The sequence below is a fragment of the Crocuta crocuta genome, unplaced genomic scaffold, assembly GCF_008692635.1.
Source record: "Crocuta crocuta isolate KB4526 unplaced genomic scaffold, BGI_CrCroc_1.0 scaffold273, whole genome shotgun sequence".
Classification (NCBI taxonomy): Eukaryota; Metazoa; Chordata; class Mammalia; order Carnivora; family Hyaenidae; genus Crocuta; species Crocuta crocuta.
In genome coordinates this window covers 2,639-7,840 of record NW_027529425.1, presented here as the reverse complement: position 1 = coordinate 7,840, position 5,202 = coordinate 2,639, and the positions used below count along the sequence as shown (strand labels likewise).

Below are 5,202 nucleotides of genomic sequence, written 5' to 3'. Positions count from 1 at the left end.
TCTTCCTTCGTAGGTTAAGGATTTTCTCCCCTTGTTGCTTTCAAGATTCTTTCCTTGCCTGAGTATTTTGTGAATTTGACCATAATATGCCTTGTAGATAGTTGATTTTTGTTGAAACCTGTGGGAGTCCTTTGTGCTTCCTGGATTTTGATGTCTGTGTCTTTCCCCAAGTTAAGAAAGTTTTCCACTATGATTTGCTCACATAGCCCTTCTCTCTTCATCTTCTGGGACCCCTATGAATCTGATGTTGTTCCTTTTTAATAACTGATTGATTTCTCTTATTCNGCTCACGCTGTCTCTCTCTCTCCTAGAAATAAATAAAACATTAAAAAAAATTAAATCATGCTCTTTTGTTTTACTCTTCCCCGTTTTTTCTGCTTCATTATTCTCCATAGGTTTGTCCTCTATACTGCTGATTTGCTGCTCTGCCTCACCCATCCTTGCCACCGTGGCATCCATTCGAGATTGAAGTTCAGTTATAGCATTTTTTATCTCATCCTGACTAGCTTTTACTTCTTTTATCTCCATAGAGAGGGATTTTAATCTAGTTTCGACACCAGCTAGTATTTTTATCATGATGATTCTATATTCTGATTCAGGCATCTTGCTTGTATCTGTGTTGGTTAAGTCCCTGGCTAACATTTCTTCCTACTCTTTCTTTTGGGGTGATTTCCTTCATTTCATCATTTTGGAGGAAGAAAAGGAATTAATAAGGCAAAAAAATTTTAATTAAAAAATTGAAAACAACTCATACAAAGAAAAATCAAATAAATGATGCTAGATCCTAGGTGTGCTTGGTCTGGTTATCAAAATGAACTTGATTGATTGGAGAAAATATGGGAAATTTAAAATTAAAAAATTAAAAGCAACACATCCACACATACAAAATCAAATAAATGATGCTAGATCCTAGGTGTGTTTTGGTCTGGTTATTGAAAGGATCTTGATCGATTGGAGAAAATAGGGGGAAAATTAAAATTAAGAAATTAAAAACAACACACACACATAATCAAATAAATGACGCTAGATCTTAGGTGTGTTTGGTCTGGTTATTGGAAAAAAGCTTCATTGATTAGAGAAAAAAGGGAAAATTTTTAAAATTAAAATTAAAAACAATACTCATGTACACACAAAATCAAATAACTGATGCTGGATCCTAAGAGTGTTTCGGTCTGGTTATTGAAAGGAACTTGACTGATTACAGAAAAAAGGGAAAAAGAAAAAAAAAGGAAAAAAGAAAACATGGAGGAGCGTACTTGTGGGGATGAGCACTAGGTGATATATGGAAACCAACTTGACAATAAACTATTAAAAAAAAGAAACAAAACAAAACAAAATGTTTTTAAATTTGAGAAAATGAATACAATGAAATAGAAAAACTTGAACTGATGAAAGTAAAATAGAATTTGAAAAATTTACAAAAAAAGTAAAATATTCAGTTGAAAAAATAAAGGAAAATATTTTTAATAAAAATTGAAAATAAAAATAAAAATTTTAATTATCTTTGTATTCAAGTAAAAGAAAAGAAATGAAAAAGAAAGAAAAGAAAGAAAACAGAAAATTTAATAGATGGGCCAGTGAACAGACTGAAATACTATTGATATTACATTGCTTTCCCCTAGAAGTCAAATTATGAAGCACTTTATAGTCCATAAACTAAGCAGGTGGAGAGATTATTGGCGTTCCTGAAGAGCGAGGTTGGCCCAGGTGGGCAGGGCTTAGTGTAATGGCTCTGTTCTCCACTAGATGGCGCTGCTTAGCCTACTGGGGTGGATTGTTGTGGCACCTGTAGGTGTGTATGCGCATGCTCCGGTGGAGTGAAAATGGCTTCTCCCAGGTATCCAGTGTAGTGTCAGAACTATGCTCCCCTCCACCAGGAAATGGGCAACAGTCCTTTGTCTTTGGTTTATGTCTGTAACCATGTTGTCAGGTTGCCAGGTGGCACTTCGCTCCTGAGTTTTATCTGAGATGCGTCTGTATTTCCCGACCCTGTTACTTCTGAGGGACTGAGGCTTTGACCTACTCAGATTGTCTGGGGGAGGGTCTCACCGAGCAATGGCTCCTACCGGCCATACCCAGGAATGCTAGCGAGACCTTACTGCTGCCAATGTCCAGAAACTTGAGGCTGGGTGCCAGCCTGCCTCAGAAAAAGTTCACATGAGCGTGTAGCGGCAGCATTTCCAGGATTATGGGAAATCTCACGTGGCTTGAGGACCTCACGTACCCACTCTTCTCCTGGGAATTCACTGTTCCCACCAGAGCACCACTAGGTATTTGAGCTGCGGAGTTTCAGACTCTCTGCTCCCACTGTTTATAGAGTCTTAATAGAATTTAAACTCTCCCCTTTCTCCCTTTTTAATTCAGTCCCTGTGGCTGTTTCCACCTTTCCCCGACTTTCTCTCCAGCTGCTTCTGTGGGGAGTAATTTTCTTGTACTCTTTCCCCATCTCTGTCCTCTCTCTGCAAGCAAAAACACATCCATACCCTCTGCATTTCCTCTCTCCCCCAGTTCACCCCTCCATGCCACATACCTGCTGAGTTCTCTGGTTCAGGTTGTGCAGATTGTTGTGTTAATCCTCAAATCAGTTTTCTAGGTGTGCAGGATGGTTTAGCGTTGATCTGGCTGTATTAGATGTATGTGAGACAGAAAAAAGACTTCCATGGTGTTCCACCATCTTGGCTCCTTCCCCCACGACTACTTTTTAGAAAGGACACACTGGAGGGGTGCCTGGGTGCCTAAGTCGCTTGAGCATCCAACTTTGCCTCAGGTCATGCTCTTGTGGTTTGTGGGTTTGAACCCTGTGGCGGGCTCTGTGCTGACAGCTCAGAGCCCGGAGCCTGCTTCAGAGCCTGTCTCCCTCTCTCTATGCTCCTCCCCTGCTCACACCCTCTCTCTCTCTCAAGAACAAATAAAGATACAAAAAGTTTTTAATAAAAGGAAAGTACACACTGGTAAATTGTTAAGTTAATGGCTTTGTCTGAACACTGTTAGTCTTTCACAGGTCAATACCAATGGTGAAAACATTGACTATACAGTTCATGGTTCTGTTCTCCCATCATAAACTACAGGTTCCACCAGATATGTCATCCCTCAAAACAGGAGCTGGCTGTGTGAAAGCCATATGCGCTCCTCTAGACCACTGCACAGGTCACGTTGTATTTATAACCATTTCCCAACATAACCAAATGTATTAAGGTTTGCTCCACTATGTTTGCTGTCCATTGATTGATGTTGTTCCGGTTACTATCTTCACCACCAAAGACCCCGTTCATATGTTCTTTAAGGATATTGTTGGCTTTGTCAGCATTGAAGCCAGCCTTGTGGCAGTGGCAGTGGTACTCCTCCATGGTACACTAACCCTCAGGGGGTGGAGTCTTCTCGCGTGTGTGTGTGTGTGTGTGTGTTTAAGAATAATTCCTTACCAAAAAAAGAATAATTCCTTACACCAATCCTGAGACATCCCAGTGGTGTAGGGCTAGATTTCCTAGGATTGACGCAAGACCTTTCTGAGTTCTCTCTCTGCACAATCCTCTGTGAATTATAAGCTTTTCCAGTTTGGTTGGTGGAAACAGTATTGTTCCCATGCCTACATAAGAGCCAGGTTTCATTCCTTCTAATCTTTTCCAGTGGCATTTCCTGGATCTTCGGTGGTTTCTTGAGAAGCACGCTCTGATCAGTACAGGGTTGGTGGATATCCAGGGAAGCCTCTGTGTGCTAGTCTGCTTCTCAGTAATTCTGTCCTGTGAACTCTAGCTGCCTTGGTCTCTCAAGACACTTGTCTGCATCTCCTCAACCCAGGAGATCTGCTGGGAACTCTCTCAAGTCAGTGAGCTAGGGTGATCTCAGGGACATCCAGTGTATTGAAAGTCATTGTCTCCTATCTTTTGTTATGTTGTCGGGCTATTTGGAGGCGGGAGGTCGAATCCAATCCTTGATGCTCCATCTTGGCCAGAATCAGAGCGTAATGTTTTTAGAAGGGCCTTTAATGAGTGTTTAATCTATTTTACATATTTGGCTAATTAAATTACTTTAAACATTTTAAGTTACATTTATAAAATTAATACATTACATTTCCTATTAACACTTCCATTGTTTGATTCATAAACAAAATTTTTTTCAAGTACTCAAAAAACTCATAACCTAATACATTAAAATGTATATTTTTAAAAACTTCCCTCAAACCTTCAAGCCTAATACATTATATATATGGTAGATATTACATACTTTTAAATGTTCTAATACTGTTTATAACCTTGGCAAGATTTTCATGTTAAACAACAATTCTAAAGTGGTCACTCAATTATATATTTTATTTTATCTTTTAAATATTTGTTTATTTTGAGAGACAGAGGGCTAAGAGTGAGGGAGGGACAAGGAGAGAGGGAGAGACAGAATCTCAAGCAGATTCCACACTGTCAGTGCAGAACTCAACATGGAGCTTGAACTCATGAACCGTGAGATCATGACCTAAGCCAAAACTAAGAGTCGGACACTTAACCAGCTGAGCCACCTCAGCTGGTTAGAGGCAACCCTCAATTACATATTTTAAATTGAAACAAGGTTGCCACATTAAGCCAAATTCTCTGAACATTACCAATATCTTAAATCTCAAGGGTGAAAAGTCTTCTTTCTGAGGCTTCACTATTCTCTTGGGGCTCCTTGCTATCTGCCTCCAACTGGCAGAGCAATCAGGACCACCAGGAAAGTTTCTTGGCTGGCCTAGAAATGGCATGCTCAGTTGTGCTCACGTTCCATTATAAAGGACTTAGTCATGGGTAAATGCTTAATTTCTCAAGATCTGACTCCCAAACTGAGCAAGAGCTCCCTTTCCCACAGCTGCAAAATTTGAGGTTGCTCCAACCTCTCAAAATCTTCAAGACCTTATCCTTCAAACCCTGGTCTTCTAACTTCACCTCTCTGTGAACTAGGTCCTGATGCTTGACTTCTAGACCATGAAAGAAACAATGTGGCCCTTTCCAGGGGCCGAAGTGGGGGTAGGGAGATGAGGGTGGGGAATCACAGAAACTTGGGGACAATAAAGGACTCTCAAATGAGAAGGAATGCTATGGTTCCATAAGACTAACTTCCCTTTCTCCTTTTCAGACCTCTCAGAGGACAGGGCTATATGGGATGGAGGAGGGTGTGTGACTCAGGGGAATCCCTGGGACCCTCAGTGCACACAGATGAAAGAGATGTATAATG

General features: G+C 40.4%; 1 pseudogene; it reads right to left on the bottom strand.

The window, feature by feature from the left end:
• Positions 1 to 2,995: 2,995 nt before the first annotated feature.
• On the bottom strand, positions 2,996 to 3,347 carry LOC144227052 (dynein light chain Tctex-type 3 pseudogene; annotated as a pseudogene).
• Between the last annotated feature and the right edge of the window lie 1,855 nt (positions 3,348 to 5,202).